Source organism: Schistocerca cancellata, chromosome 3 (assembly GCF_023864275.1).
Source record: "Schistocerca cancellata isolate TAMUIC-IGC-003103 chromosome 3, iqSchCanc2.1, whole genome shotgun sequence".
Taxonomy (NCBI): domain Eukaryota; kingdom Metazoa; phylum Arthropoda; class Insecta; order Orthoptera; family Acrididae; genus Schistocerca; species Schistocerca cancellata.
The window spans coordinates 276,192,731-276,209,515 of record NC_064628.1 but is presented as its reverse complement, the minus strand read 5'-3'; positions in this window follow the sequence as shown (position 1 = coordinate 276,209,515).

Here is a 16,785-nt window from a genome sequence, read left to right as displayed (position 1 = left end):
GTTGGCATCGTTCCTTTTGCTTTGCATAGTTTTAAATTACCAAATTTATTGGTCAACTTTCTGAGATAGAGAATATTCCCCGAATTATGCAAACCCGTGTAATTTAAAATACAACAGTTGTCACATGAGCAAACAGCTTCAGGAATAGCATAGCGAGAGAACCCATTTAATTGTAGACGTTAAACGATTTCATCGAGAAAGGTGACGTGATTAACTTCTTACAATGTGGCGAACTCAGAGCCCATCAATGACGTAATAATTATCATCGAATGAAAACTACTGTCTTAAAGGTCAACAGAGACAGATGGTGCAGCCGAAAATACTTCTTAGGTCAAAAGTTTGAATTTTATCGTTCGATTATAAGCAACTGATGCAAACTCATCTTATTAAGAATGTTCCTACTGAAACATTAGAAGTGTACACTAGGCTATATTTGTCTATAGAAACAGGATACAATTTCGGTGGCAACAGCAGAGCGCGAAGAAAAGCCATAGTGCGAAATAGATTGGTAAAACACTCATGTCCGTGCATCCTGAAAAATCCTTAACTGGAAGCTGCTCATTACTGAATCTCTTAAATGATAAAGGTTCTAGGCTTTGCTCTACATACGTTCTTCTGTCTTTGTGAATATCAGGAGGTAATTTCATACGCGTGCTTCTCTTCTGTTGCCAACTGAAACTGTATTCTGTTTCAGTTCCACATTTAGAAACGAAGTTTTATTTTCACAAAAATTTATAATTCGGATTTTGTGTAGTTTAGAGTCAGGTAATCTTCTTTAGACAATTGTTTCAGCAACTAGACCTATTTAAGAATGTCATAATATATTTATTGTCTCCTGAAGTACATTGTTAAAATTCATCACAATATAAAACTATCACAGTCTTTGTAACAGCAAGAGTTGTATTGAAAGCGATCCCCACCACTAACGAAGTGACGAATTATAGAGACATTATATATGTATTCACATACGAGCTAATTATGGGATATTGTCAGTATTTATTATATTATTTAGCGTATGGCTAGCATCACATTACACAAGAAAACTTTTCTCCTTAACAACAAATATACACGTTTTTAACACATAGAAAAAGAATCATAAACTTAATTTAATTTACTGTATTTACAAAGCACAGTTGGTCAAAGACGTATATACAACTACTGAATATCACACTGATGTCTTTCTTGCCAACAGGATCACTACATGGCCAGGAAAGGATAGTTTTGATCGCGTACGTGTGATGCTATCAGTCGCTTGTCGTTCTGCGTTTTACAGCTGAGCGATGTTGTTAATATCCGTTTGTACCTTGAGTCAGTATAACTTCATTATTTGACCCTATTTTGTGCAGTGCCGATTAGACATTGCGATCCCGAACGAAATTTTCACTCTGCAGCAAAGTGTGCGCTGAATGAAACTGTGTTAAGGACCGAGACTCGAGCTCGGGACCTTTCCCTTCCACGGGTAAGCGCTCTACCAACTGAGTTGTCCCAGCACGACGAACGGCCCATTCTCCAGCTTTCATTCCGATACGGAAAGGTGCCGAGTTGGAGTCTGGGGCCGGCACACAGTGTTAATTTGATAGAAAGTTTAAGATCTTGCGATGCTCTTCACAACCTGGTGGCTTGGTCGAAACGCACATCATTTTCAGTCGTTCTGGGACAGCGATGTTCTGCAATCTTTCTGTCCATGGGTCTGTCGTTGTTGCCGCGCTGTCCTCCAAACATTTGCACTTTCAGAGGTTGATGACGGGAGCGAAGTCTGTTTTTATTGAGTGCAGGAATGTCCTCATATACAGGGAGGTGAGTATCCCCAGATAATTTTGTAAATTTCCCTCGAGTCCGGCCGGTGTGACCGAGTGGTTCTAGGCGCTTCAGTCTGGAACCGCGCAACCACTACGGTCGCAGGTTCGAATCCTGCCTCGGGCGTGGATGTGTGTGATGTCCTTAGGTTAGTTATGTTTAAGATGTTCTAAGTTCTAGGGAACTGATGACCTCAGATGTTAACTCCCATAGTGCTCAGAGCCATTTGAACCATTTGAACCTCAGATGTTAAGTCTCCTAGTGCTCAGAGCCATTTGAACAATCTCCCTCGAGAACAGATTCTAGCCGCAAAAGTTGGGGAGCTATACGGCTGAGAACAGGCAAACAGAAAGAATCGGCTTTAAAAGACATGACCTAAAATCTTGGTGCATTACGGAGAAGTTCTTGACTCAGTAACGTCCGTGTATGCTACAGTTAATCAGTTTTGATATAAGTGAACAAAATATAAGTGTGTGTAAAAATTACCACGTAAATAGTCACCGTCTACTCACTGACAAGTTGTAGTGAATCAGTTGACTTGTTTCATATTGAGAGGATTTGTTTTATACATAGACCTCGGGACGTGAAAATTGCTAGTCTACTGACCTGCCTCGCAGTGAAGCAGAGAAACAGGCAGTGACGGCAAGTGAAGAGCAATGCACTGTGAGCCGCACGCTGCGAGAAGGGCAAATCGTTTGGATACCAGTTGGTTTAGAAGTCATAAGTTTTGAAACTGCACTGGTATGGGCAAGTGAATGAATGCACAAGAAATATAAGAAAGGTGCGAAAGGAAGAAGAATTTCTAACCGAGGGATGGGAGAAAGAGAGGAGGAGGGGGAGAGAAGAAGAGAGGAAGGGAGAGAGAGAGCTATAGAGCGAGTAGAGCGCGCGCGTGCGCGAGAGAGAGAGAGAGAGAGAGAGAGAGAGAGGGAGAGAGAGAGAAAGGGAGAAAGGTGTGGTGGATTGAAGGGTTAGATAAAGGTGGAGGGGGAGGGAGAGGGAAGAAGAGCAGCAGAAAGGCGCGGCACAGGTCTGAGGTTGCAAGCTGCAGGTAAATTAGAATTCCGATCGGTCGAGTCCGCGTAGCGGCAGCCTCCCGAAAATTAAATTAGCGGAATAAATTAGGCACGGAACCCGTCACGGACTTTTGTAACTCAGTCTCTGCGGCCAGGCGTGCCAACTTCGTGAAGCACGTTCTGCAAATTTAAAAGCCGCTGTCACCGCTGTCGTCAGTTTGTAAGAAATGGAAAAATAATTGCGTTGTTAAAAGTTGGTAGTATTGAATGCCAACTTATTCCGTGAATGTGACGGAAGCTATATTTTTCTTTCCTTGCTAAAATGTGGGATAGCAGGAATATTTTAGAAAGGGCTCTTCGTTCGTCTTTGACGGCATCTGGTTACTATGTCGCTGGAGGCTTCCTTTAAGCAAATAGCCACTAATAGTGGAAACGGTAGTGGGTTGGTCGTACATATGCTCACCTCTTACCCAGTTGCATGACTGTCCTTTAGTGTTAAGACACTACGTACACAAAAAAGTACACACGGTTTTAGACTAAGAGCTTCAAACTACGAGATTTTCGTTGAGTAATAAAATAAAGACAGGTCAGGTACTTTACCTTATGTGAAGTGTGAATTACTTCACCCAACTAATGAAAGTATAGACGGATTGATACTTAACATGTGCTCAAATCTTTTTGTTTCAAACTTTCTGTGAATTTTTCCATATTAAAATATCCTGGAATACTGCTCAAATGGATAGCTAAATTTCGAATAAGATGACGTTCTCGCTATACTTAAAACATATAAGCAGCACCAGGAACAGACACGGGTCAATTATATTTATTTCAACATTTGCAGCGTCTCCCGCTGGAGTTTGCTTAGCATTTGCGTGAAGCTTTCTCGCTTGCTGAACCAATTGTAACGAAATGTGCTGCTCTCCTTGGGATCATCTCTGTACCCTCTATCTATCCCATTTAGTACTGATCCCAGGCTGACTAACAATACCCAAGTATAGGTCTAATACGGATTTTGTATGCTACGTACTTTATCGGTGAACTACGGTTTCTGAGGAGAGCCATCCAATTAATCTCATTTAGTGACTAGTTATATGTGGCCATTCCACTTTAATTCGCTCCCAACGCATTCTCCTAGATATTACATATATGTCAATGTATTATTCTGAGTGTAATCATATAATAATGGTGCTTTCTTCCTTTTGATGCTGTGTTACATTTGTTTATGCGTAAGTTGAACTATCCTCAAGGACGAAGACATGAGGTGTTCACATAAAAAATTCCAGTGAGGGTGCGTGTAAATTGCATGTCATTACAAACTAAAATCCAGAAATTAATATTGGCGAAAAATAAATATTGTCGGTGTTCTGTTCTCTTTCCATTCGCGCACGTATAACGTCACGTTTCACGAAAGCGTTACAATCGGAGAAGAAGCTAATATCGTTAGGTCCAGTTGAGCCCAATGTTGTCCCAGTTGTGCAAAGTGGGATTGAACTCTGGTGCCTTTGGGACCCGCAATCAGTGTGTCGATTAGACAGTCTTTCAAAAGTTCGCGAAAATCTATCACATTTACCTGAGTCCACTCTACACAAGATTTACGAGAAATGAACCTGAGCTATACTATCAGTGTTTTTTTATTCGGTTAAGTTGTAAATTAGATCACAATAAACTTAGAAGTACCGCTTGTAAACCGACAGTGTGTTGAAAAAATTAGAGTCGAGCAGTTCTTGTCAACACAGGAGCGAGCACTGGTTGCTATCTTCGCCTCTCTCATTTATTTGGGCATTACACGATGGAACTGGCAGTCTTCCTAGTCTTCAGTTTCTGTTGTTTTCGAGCGCTTTCTATTTTGATCCGCTAGGAACAGGGGACGCATCCGTCTTGCACAGATCTTCTTCACGCAAAATTCGGCCCATGTGTTCTTTTGAAATCACTAAAACCTGGCAACTTCATGTACCTTCCTACTCCAATCTCTCAAAACAACAGCGTGAAGATTTGTTTGGCTGTTTCTGATGTAGTGGCTCTCACTTGCATCATCTTGATCCCTTGCACTGTCTTGTTAAAGTATGACGACGAATATTCTCGTGGTGGAACGTGAAAGAGAAGAGTCACCATGCACATTCATGGAGATAGAAAAAATTTCGGTACCCCTCCAATACTCTTTTGTAAAAAATATCTTTATTCTTGAATTTTGAGTAAAATACGGTGGGCGTCAATTATTCGTTTACAAAATAAACTTACACAGTGCTCGACTCGATACACAATTTTTTTCTGTTTTTGAGAATTCACACACCACACCTTGTTCAGACAACTGCCTATAGCCAATTATTGGGGAGGGGGGGATGAACCGATATTTCAGAAGGAGCTTTTTAAAAGTTGTATCAACCTTAAAAAAAAACGAACTAGTGAATTGACGTATAGACGAGGCCAATTACTTCTGAAACCATCACCATACTCCTAAAAAGAAAACTGAGCACATAAACACTGGTCATGTTTTAACTGCTTAACTATATTGTACGCGGTGTTCCAAAAAGAGGTTTACAAATTTAAAAATTGATATAAATTTATTGAAAGAAGACATAGAGCTGGGTTAAGTGTTATTTTGTAGGGAAACACAAGTGTGTGTCTTTTTTTACCCTAAAGATTTTGTGTGTGGCTTCCGTTGGTTAACCTACACACATTCCATCAGAAGTAAATTCCTTCCCAAACTCGCTGTGCAGGTGAATTCGCTGTGCAGGTGAACTCGCTCAGTGGCGACGTAAAATTATTGCTCTGAGTTCAGGTAGAGAAACCGGCACAGAAGATGCACACACCACATCCTTTACGAATCCCCATTAAAAAAAAAAAATCGAGTCGTGTCACGTGTCAGGTCTGGGAAATGGGGGGGAGGGGGGGCGGGGCATGCATTTGGCGTATCATGGCCCATCCACTGACCTGGAAAGGGGTGGTGCACCATCTTGCACGAAGTAAACATTTCGTTCTTGCTCATCTTCATCCACTTGTGGTATCAAAAATTTTTGTAACTTGTCTAGGTACACTACCCTGTTGATGGTTTTCTCACGGAGAAAAGGGGCTGTACACTTTGTTCTTGCTCAATGCACAAAAGACGTTAATTTTAGGGCTATCACGAACATGTTTCAATGTTTGATTTGTATTCTCACTGCCCCAAATCCTGCAGTTATGTGCGTTAACCTTGCCACTTAAGTCAAAAGTCGACTTGCCAGAAAGATGATTTTGTCCAAGAAATGTTTATCACCATGTAATCGACTTAACATTTTCGTACAGAAGTTGTTGTGGACAACTTTATCAGTGTCTTTTATTGCTTGTAGATCGTCAATCTGTACGGATTCAAATGCAAACGGCTTCTCAAAACACGCCAAACAATCATATGTGAGATTTGCAGTTAGCGAGATGCACGTTGGGTCGATTTCGTAGGGCTGTTGACAAAACATTGTCTCACTCGCTCAACGATTTCCTATATCTTACCGAGCACCCTGTTTCTACAAAACGTTTATGCCACACATAAACTATAGGCTTACTAGGAGGATCTTTAGCTTACTTGGTACGGAAATTACACTGTTGTCATCGACTTCGATTCTTCAAACCAAATACACAGCTAGCACGCTCGGGTCCAGTGAAGGCAGCCATCTTTAACGCAACTTCCGCTAGCACTCCTTACGGTCTGATTCGGCACTAGCGAACTACGCGAGACAAAACTTGATGTATTTCTCTACAAATTGACACTACAGTCACTTTTGTAGGTACTGTGAATTAATTTATTTTAATTTTAAAATTTGTAAAGTCCTTTTGGAAACACCCTGCATAAAAAGTAATAAAAATGGCATTCTCGTTTGTTGCCTTAGTTGCATCATACACGAATTACAAAATCCATAGATAAATTTCTATGTTCCAGAGAAGGAAAATCTTCAAATTTACAAATACTCAGAAACGTATATCTGTCACAATTGTCAGTGATACGATTCCTGCAAAGACAGTGAGCTTAAAATGCAAAAAAAGGATAAATGATCATTTACAATGTGTTTGAATGTTGTGCAGGTGTGGTTAAATTTAACGGAGCTAAACTTGTAACTGTTGTAATTTATAGATCCCCAGACTCCGATTTCACAACATTTTTGCTAAAGCTAGAGGAGGTTCTTGGTTCACTTTATAGGAAATACAAAAAGTTAGTTATATGTGGTGACTTCAATATTAGTTGTATAAGTGATTGTGCAAGGAAGAGGATGCTGGTAGACCTCTTTAATTCATATAATCTTACGGAAACCGTATTCTTTCCAACGAGAGTGCAAGGGAACAGTAGAACAACCATAGACAACATTTTTGTTCATTCCTCATTACTAGAAGGGCATTCGGTTAGCAAAAAGGTGGATGGCCTTTCAGATCATGATGCGCAAATTTTAACTTTAAAAGATTTTTATGCTGCAACACGTGTTAAATATAGTCATCAGCTGTTCAGGAAAGCTGATCCAGTTGCTGTAGAGACCTTTGTAAACCTTATAAAGGAACAATAGTGGCAAGATGTTTATAGCGCTGATACAGTAGACGATAAATATAATGCTTTTCTCAAGACTTTTCTCATGCTCTTTGAGAGTTGCTTTCCGTTAGAACGTTTAAAACAGGGTGCTAGCACTAACAGGCAGCCTGGGTGGCTGACTAGAGGGATAAGAATATCTTGTAGAACAAAGTGGCAATTATATCAAATCGTTAGAAACAGTCAAAATCTAAATGCAGCAGCCCATTACAAACAGTATTGTAAGGTGCTTAAAAATGTTATTAGGAAGGCAAAAAGTATGTGGTATGCAGATAGAATAGCTAAGTCTCAGGATAAAATTAAAACCATATGGTCAGTCGTAAAGGAAGTTGCTGGTCTGCAGAGACAGGTCGAGGATATAGAATTATTGCGTAGTGGGAATGTCCGTGTTACTGATAAGTCGCATATATGTACAGTATTTAATAATCACTTTCTGAATATAGCAGGTGAACTAAATAGAAACCTAGTCCCAACAGGGAATCATATAGCGCTCTTAGAAAAAAGTGTTCCGAGACTGTTACCTGAAATGCTCCTCCATGATACTGACAAGAGGGAGATTGAGTTAATAATTAAATCACTAAAGACCAAGAACTCTCATGGACATGACGGGGTATCTAGCAGAATACTGAAGTATTGTTCTAAGTATGTTAGCCCAGTTCTCAGCCATATCTGTAACTTTTCCTTTAGGAGTGGTCGGTTTCCTGACCGATTAAAGTACTCGGTAGTGAAGCCACTTTATAAAAAGGGAGACATTGATAATGTTGACAATTTTAGACCTATTTCTATGCCATCGGTGTTTGCTAAAGTTATCCAGAAGGTTATATATACAAGGTTAGTGGAGCATTTTAATTCACATAATTTGCTGTCAAATGTTCAGTTTGGTTTTAGAAATGGTTTAACAACTGAAAATGCTATATTCTCTTTTCTCTGTGAGGTTTTGGACGGATTAAATAAAAGGTTGCGAACGCTAGGTGTTTTCTTTGATCTAACGAATGCTTTTGACTGTGTTGACCGCAAAATATTACTGCAGAAGTTGGACCATTATGGAGTAAGGGGAGTAACTTACAATTGGTTCGCCTCTTAATTTAAGAACAGAAAGCAGAGGGTAATTCTCCGCAATATTGAGAGTGGTAGTGATGTTCAGTCCCAATGGGGCACTGTTAAGTGGGGCGTTCCCCAAGGGTCGGTGCTGGGGCCATATAAACGATATGCCTTGTAGTATTACAGGTGATTCAAAAATATTTCTGTTTGCTGATGACACCAGCTTGATAGTGAAGGATCTTGTGTGTAATATTGAAACAGTAACAAATATTGTAGTTCATGAAATAAGTTCGTGGCTTGTGGGAAATAATTTGAAGCTAAATCACATTAAGACTCAGTTTTTACAGTTTCTAACTCACAATTCAACAAGAACCGATATTTTGATCAGACAGAATGGGCATATTATAAGCGAGACGGAACAGTTCAAATTCCTAGGCGTTCGGATAGATAGTAATCTGTTGTGGAAAGCCCATGTCCAGGATCTTGTTCAGAAGCTAAATGCTACTTTATTTACCATTAGAACAATATCTTAAATAAGTGACACTTCAACACGAAAAGTAGTTTACTTCGCATATTTTCATACGCTTATGTCGTATGGTATTATTTTTTGGGGTAATTCTTCTGATTCAAAAAGGTATTTTTGGCTCAAAAATCTGGGAATTCTGACATTTCCCTCACAGTATATATTTTCTTTAATGTCGTTTGTTGTTAGCAATATTAGCCTATTCCCAAGAGTTAGCAGCTTTCACTCAGTTAATACTAGGCAGAAATCAAATCTGCATGTAGAATGCACTTCCTTGACTCTTGTGCAGAAAGGAGTGCAGTATTCTGCTGCATCCATTTTCAATAAGCTACCACAAGAACTCAAAAATCTTATCAGTAGTCCAAACTCTTTTAAGTCTAAACTGAAGAGCTTCCTCATGGCTCACTCCTTCTATTCTGTCGAGGAGCTCCTGGAAGAGCTAAAAAATTAAGCAAATTCCAGTGTTACATTGTTGATTGTCTTCATTTAAACTTACGACTTGTCACCTGAATATGTTTTTTTTGTATATTTCATTTTATCTGTTTCTAATATCGTGTTATAATTTCAAGTATTGACTCGTTACATGACCATGGAGACTTCTCCTTAATTTGGTCCCACGGAACAATAAATAAATAAATAAAAAATAAATAAAACAAATTGTCAATGTTTCTTTTATCAGGTACAGATAGCCGTAAAACACTACAGACGAATAAATTATGATTGATAATCCGATTAATGTGAATCGTAGAGAACAAATGAGGAACTGTATTTTTGGTATGAAATATTTAACAACTAAACTAGCTCTTATGATTATTAGTACCTCACAACGCCATTTGACATTTAACTTTTGTAAAGACAAATAGTTGCCTCCAGCATTTGTCGTTAGTGTAAGCATTTAAGAAAATATCACAGCCTACAGAACCAACCACCTTCGTTTTCTTAACGGGTCTATAAACTCAGAATAAATGAGAATGTTGAGTTTAATGGATACTGCTGTAAATGGAATACTTCAAGCAGACGATTTCCATTGGAAGGAAAAAACGTTACATATAAAAAAAAAAGGTTAGAATGGCTCTGAGCACTATGGGACTTAACATCTATGGTTATCAGTCCCCTAGAACTTACAACTACTTAAACCTAACTAACCTAAGGACAGCACACAACACCCAGCCATCACGAGGCAGAGAAAATCCCTGACCCCGCCGGGAATCGAACCCGGGAACCCGGGCGTGCTTTTTTTAAAAAAATTTTATTTTTTTATTATTTTTTTAATCTCATTTTGTTCGTTTCCGTTCGTTGTATCTGCTCTGGGCGGACGTCGAAAGACACCCGATGTAGTTCGTTGTTGATCCATTAACTCAGTTTTTTTTATTACAAAGGGCAGCTAACCCTCTGACCAAACACGCTGAGCTACCGGGCCGGCAGGCGTGGGAAGCGAGAACGCTACCGCACGACCACGAGATGCGATCCGTTACATATCAAGAACATCGCTGCACATACTGAAATGAGCCCGTTCGATGGAGTAACGAATTAGTCTAGCGCAAGGTTTTATTCATCGAGATGTAATAACACTGATATTAAAACAGGAAAGATAATCAGTACTCTAGAAGCGATTGAGCAGTGATGCTGTATGGCGGTAGTAGTCGGCGCGATCCAGGGTGCTGGTCAGTCGCTGCTGAAGTAATGGTTATTCTTCATGTTTCACTGTCCTGTTAATACACGTTGCTAAAATTAATATTGCACGTAACCCGTACGCAAACGCTCCATCGAATGGGCACGTGAAATTTCACTTAAAGAAGTAATTCTATACGTAAAGGCGGAGACGGGCAGTCGCATGAAAGACTTTATGAACAGTATTTGTCTGGGTTCACTCCAGCTACAAATAGGAAACACGAAATGTAAAATATGGATCGTAACATCAGAGAAAATACCCCAATGAATCTTATGAGGGACATCCGGTATTTCCATTAAAAATACAATAGCCGTTATGGATGTGTGTTAGGTTTAAGTAGTTCTAAGTTCTACGGGACCGATGACCTCAGATGGTGGGTCCCATAGTGCTCAGAGCCAATTGAACCATTTTTGAAAAATGCAGTATCATAACACAGCGTGTTACAAGCATGAAATTGTTACAAAGTGTATTGCACGCTGTTCGGATGTGCAAATGATTAGCATTTCAGCAGAAACGCATTAAATAGGTAAGAGTAATGCCTTCTAGTTTCGATGTTGGCAGATTACACTATTGGTTTTTCATTAAGATATTGCATTTGACTTTTTTTTCGTTCCTGAGTAGATCGCCATATGCGCTATGTGATCAAAAGTATCAGGACACGTGGCTGAAAATGACTTACATGTTCGTGGTGCCCTCCATCGGTAATGCTGGCATTCAATATGATGCTGGCCCATCTTTAGCCTTGATAACAGTTTACACTCTCGCAGGCATCTGTTCAATCAACTGCTGCAAGGTTTCATGGGGAGTGGCAGCCCATTCTTCGCGGGGTGCTGCACTGAGGAGAGGTATCTGTCTGTCAGTGAGGCCTGGCACGAAGTCGGCGTTCTATAACATCCCAAAAGTGTTCTATAGGATTTAGGTCAGGACTTTGTGCAGGCCAGTGCATTACAAGGATGTTATTGTCTTGTAACCACCCTGCCACATGCCATGCGTTATTACCAGGTGTTCGATCGTGTTGAAAGATGCAGTTGCCATCCCCGAATTGCTCTTCAACAGTGGGAAGCAAAAAGGTGCTTAAAATAGCAATGTAGGCCTGTGCTTTGATAGTGCCACGCAAAACAACAAGGAGTGCTAGCCCCTCCATGAAAAACCCGACCACACCATAACACCACCTCCTCCGAATTTTACTGTTGGTACTACACACGAAGGCAGATGACGTTCGCCGGGCATTTGCCGTACCCGACCCAGCTATCGAATGGCCGCATTGTGTCACTCCACACAACGTTTTTACACTGTTCAATCGTGCAGTGTTTACGCTCCTTAAACCAAGCGAGGCGTCGCGTAACATTTACCGGCGTGATGTGTGGTTTATGAGCAGCCCCTCGACCATGAAATCCCAGATTTCTCACCTCACGCCAAGAAGTGTCATAGTACTTGCAGTGGATCCTGGTGCAGTTTGGAATTCCTGTGTGTTAGTTTGGATAGGTGTCTGTCTGTTACACATGACGTCCCTCTTCAACTGTCGGCGGTCTCTGTCAGTCAACAGACGACGTCGGCCTGTACGCTTTTGTGCTGTATGTGTCCCTTCACGTTTCTACTTCACTAACACATCCGAAACACTGGACCTAGGGATATTTAGGGGTGTGGAAATCACGCGTACAGATGTATGTCACAAGTGACCATACAATAACCCTGGGTTCGGTGTGGGGCGGCGGTGGAGTGACTGGACTGCTGTGGCCTGTTGTGGGGTTGTGAACCACTGAGGACTACGGCGGGACGAAGCCTCACCGTCGTTCTAGGTCCCCGGATTAATACACACTGTCATTCAAGTTTCTATTCTACAGATCCAGCAGCTAGAGACGAGTCTCTTATACCGCGTATACCAATGAGCCCGACCGATTTACCCATTCATTTTATGCGACTTTAGTTCGCAATGAAGGTTTCGTTTGCACTGACAACAAATATGTTTCAAGATCAGAGAGAGATGTAAGAGGTCAAAGGCTAGGGGAGGAAATGGACAAAGAGAGGGGAGGACGAGATGGACAGAGAGAGGACAGAGGTGACGCACAGAGGTTGAAGGGGGAGGAGATTGAGATAGACATGGGGGAGGGACAGAGAGACAGAGAGAAGGGGGACAGAGGTTTAGGATTTATATCCAGTTCCCATACATAATCAACAATTGTGAAGCATTCCAAATTCTGTAGTATAAATGTGAGTCACTGAAAAATTTCCACAGATATTGCGGAAATGGAAAGTGCTACTGATGTGGGGTTTCACTGAATGGACTGGAAATCACGGTCTTGTATTTTTAGTGAATCAACAGATTGTAATAATACCTACAAAGTATATTTTTTGTGCACACATACCCTTTTCAAATGGAACAATGCCATTGACAATAGAAATCTAAAAGTATAGTAAATTAGATTGTCGGTGGTGTCTGTCGCGGGATATCGTGCAAGTAGTTTTCGAGGTATTGTATTTTGGAAAGTTCCCTCGCCGAGACTCGTACAATACACGTGGAAGCACCCCCTAAAGGAACATAAGTACACACAATAATGAGACAACTGACCCTCACAGGTTATGTTTAAAATTACCACTAGCAGCGGCAACACACGCTTCCAGACTGGTATCGAACCCTGTTTCACACGCGCTAGCACTGCATCGGAGATGTCAGAACAGGCGGCAGTAATACGTCGATGCATATCATCGAGTGCACTTGGTACTTTCTCTAGACAGCCTCTTTCAGCTTGCCCCACAGAAAACAGTCGTCAAATCCGGGAATGGGCTGGTCTGCGTCCAGTCCAATGATTCGGAAACAATTCGTGAAGAAATACTGTAGTACTTTGTGCGCTGTGTGCTAGACAGCCATCATGTTGATACCACAGGTTTCTCCTAGTCTACAGACGAGCGTCTTGTGGCATCCGTGGAAGATAGTGTGTCAGGATGTTGGGATACTTGTGTACGTTCAGCCTTCCGTCTATGAAATACAGCTGTATGAGCTTGTGGATCACTATCCCACGCCATATATTTACACTCCATGGACACAGACGTTGTACCTTACGAAGCCAACGGAGATCGTCAACAGACCAATAGTGCATGTTTCCACGATTTACTTAGCCATGGTTGCTAAATGTGCTTCATCACTATACAAGAAGTACGATTCATCCGGGGTAATAACTCTTGATGACCTTGTGCAGAAGGTAACACGATTCTCATAATCGTTTCCATGCAGCTCCTGAATGCAAGAGATGTGGTAGGGGTGGAACCTATGTCTATGGGGAATGTGCAGAACACTTGCCTGACTGAAGCCACTTCCTTGTGCGACTGCGAGGGAGCTAACGTGCGGATCAACTGCAACAGCTGCAAGAACATTAATTTCTCCCTCTTCTGTCGTCATTTGTTACCTTCTGTTACGTCGTGTAGGTGCGGCACTACCTCTTTCACGTAACTGGTTTAAGAGGTTGATAAATAATTACTGAAATGGTTGACGTCTATTGGGATATCTCGCAGCAGACACCGTACAAGAACGAACTGCAGTCTTCCTACAATCTCCATACACCACGAGTATGCCTGCCTGCCTGCACTCATCTTTTGCTTTCCCCTCTTTGGGGAAGTGTGAGGGGGAGTCTGTAGCCTTTAGGCTTTTACTCCCCTGTGAAAGTGTGTGTGTGATTTTTCTGTAGTTTTTGGTGTCTGTGATTTGTGATGATTGTTGTGAGTGTGTCTGGTACTTGCCTGAGGTGGGCGAGAAGTTTGTTGTTATATGGGAAGGAAAAGGATGATGGATTTGGTGTAGGGATTTTCTCTTCGACTTAGTCGTCGAAGATCGTCATAGGGCGCTTGTGCTTATCGCGGGACATGTCATACCGACCTAGGGAGTGGATGAGTGCGTTTCTGGATCTGGAAGAACCCTCATAGAAGGCCCTTGCCAGATCCTGGAAACGCTCTCTCAGGAGTGGGATTTCGGCTGCGGCGTGCAAGTCGTCTGTAGGGAATCCAAGAGGTAAGCGCAGTGCCCTTCTGAGGGCGCGGTTCTGCAGCCTCTGGAGTTTGTCCAGGTGCTGCTTCGCCGCGTATCCCCAGACAGGGCATGCATACTCCATTACTGGCCGGATCAGGGCCTGATACACATTTAATGCTAGTGGGCAGGGAAGGGAGCTTGTTGAGTTCAGGATAGGATATAGGATGGACATTCTGGCGCAGGCCTTCCTGTGGACCTCGTCTATGTGGGGTTTCCACGTAAGACGAGAGTCCAAGGTTACGCCAAGGTACTTGGCGGTTCTGCGCCAGGGGAGTTGGGTTCCATTTAGGTGAAGGTGGAGGGGGGGACGTTGAGGAGGATCGCGCCTTCCGAGCCTGCGGGTAATCAGCATTGCCTGCGTCTTCTCAGAGTTAATGGTGATGCGCCAGCGACGGGCCCAAGTTTCTGTGTTATCTAAAACCTTTTGTAGCCTACGGATGACCAGGTCCTTGTTCGCGTTTCTCGTGTAGAAGGCTGTATCGTCAGCGTACTGTGCGGTGTGCACCAGGGGGGCCGTTGGTGTGTCCGCAGTGTACAAACTGTAAAATACGGGCCCCAGGACCGATCCCTGTGGCACCCCAGCACGAATACGCCTTCTGGTGGAGGTGGCAGTGATTTTTAAAGGGGCATTATGCGTGCCCATTCGATAGAGCTCTAACGGATTAGTCTAGTACCATATTCGATTTACCGATATGTCTTAAAAGGAACAGAGAGACACGAAGAATAACCAACACTTCAGCAGTGGCAGCACCGCCTCGGCCTGCGCTGACTGTTACCGCCATGCAGACGCGCTGCTCCTTCGCTGATGGAGTACTGATTATTCTTCGTGTTTCACCGTTCCTGTTAACACATAACGATAAAAATAATACCGCGCTAGACTATTCTCGTAGCGCTCTATCGAATAGACACGTAAAACTCCGATTTAAAAGTCGTTTTGTTTGAAACGGGAAAAATACCGACGCGTTTAGTCGACGCTGGGTATCGCGTGAAATATGTGATGAGCAGTATTTATTTGTGCTAACACATTGCAAAACCAAAATTGCAAATATATGCCGAAACACGAGAGAAAATGTGCCTGATGACTCTTAGACGCTCAGTGTAACTCGGTGTGCACGGTGATTCTGTGGCGATGTTTCAAACTTTGAGGGACGATGATGATGGAGAAGGATGATGGAGAAGGATAAAAGTACTAACCTGAGATAAGGGACCCTAACCGGGAAACGACCGAGTGGAGATTTTTTTTTTATTTTTTTTATTTTTTGTCATCAGTCTACTGACTGGTTTGATGCGGCCCGCCACGAATTCCTTTCCTGTGCCAACCTCTTCATCTCAGAGTAGCACTTGCAACCTACGTCCTCAATTATTTGCTTGACGTATTCCAATCTCTTTCTTCCTCTACAGTTTTTGCCCTCTACAGCTCCCTCAAGTACCATGGAAGTCATTCCCTCATGTCTTAGCAGATGTCCTATCATCCTGTCACTTCTCCTTATCAGTGTTTTTCACATATTCCTTTCCTCTCCGATTCTGCATAGAACCTTCTCATTCCTTACCTTATCAGTCCACCTACTTTTCAACATTCGTCCATAGCACCACATCTCAAATGATTCGATTCTCTTCTGTTCCGGTTTTCTCACAGTCCATGTTTCACTACCATACAATGCTGTACTCCAGACGTACATCTTCAGAAATTTCTTCCTCAAATTAAGGCCGGTATTTGATATTAGTAGACTTCTCTTGGCCAGAAATGCCTTTTTTGCCATAGCGAGTCTGCTTTTGATGTCCTCCTTGCTCCGTCCGTCATTGGTTATTTTACTGCCTAGGTAGCAGAATTCCTTAACTTCGTTGACTTCGTGACCATCAATCCTGATGCTAAGTTTCTCGCTGTTCTCATTTCTACTACTTCTCATTACCTTCGTCTTTCTCCGATTTACTCTCAAACCATACTGTGTACTCATTAGTCTGTTCATTCCGTTCAGCAGATCATTTAACTCTTCTTCACTTTCACTCAGGATAGCAATGTCATCAGCGAATCGTATCATTGATATCCTTTCACCTTGTATTTTAATTCCACTCCTGCACCTTTCTTTTATTTCCATCATTGCTTCCTCGATGTACAGATTGAAGAGTAGGGGCGATAGGGGCGAAAGGCTACAGCCTTGTCTTACACCC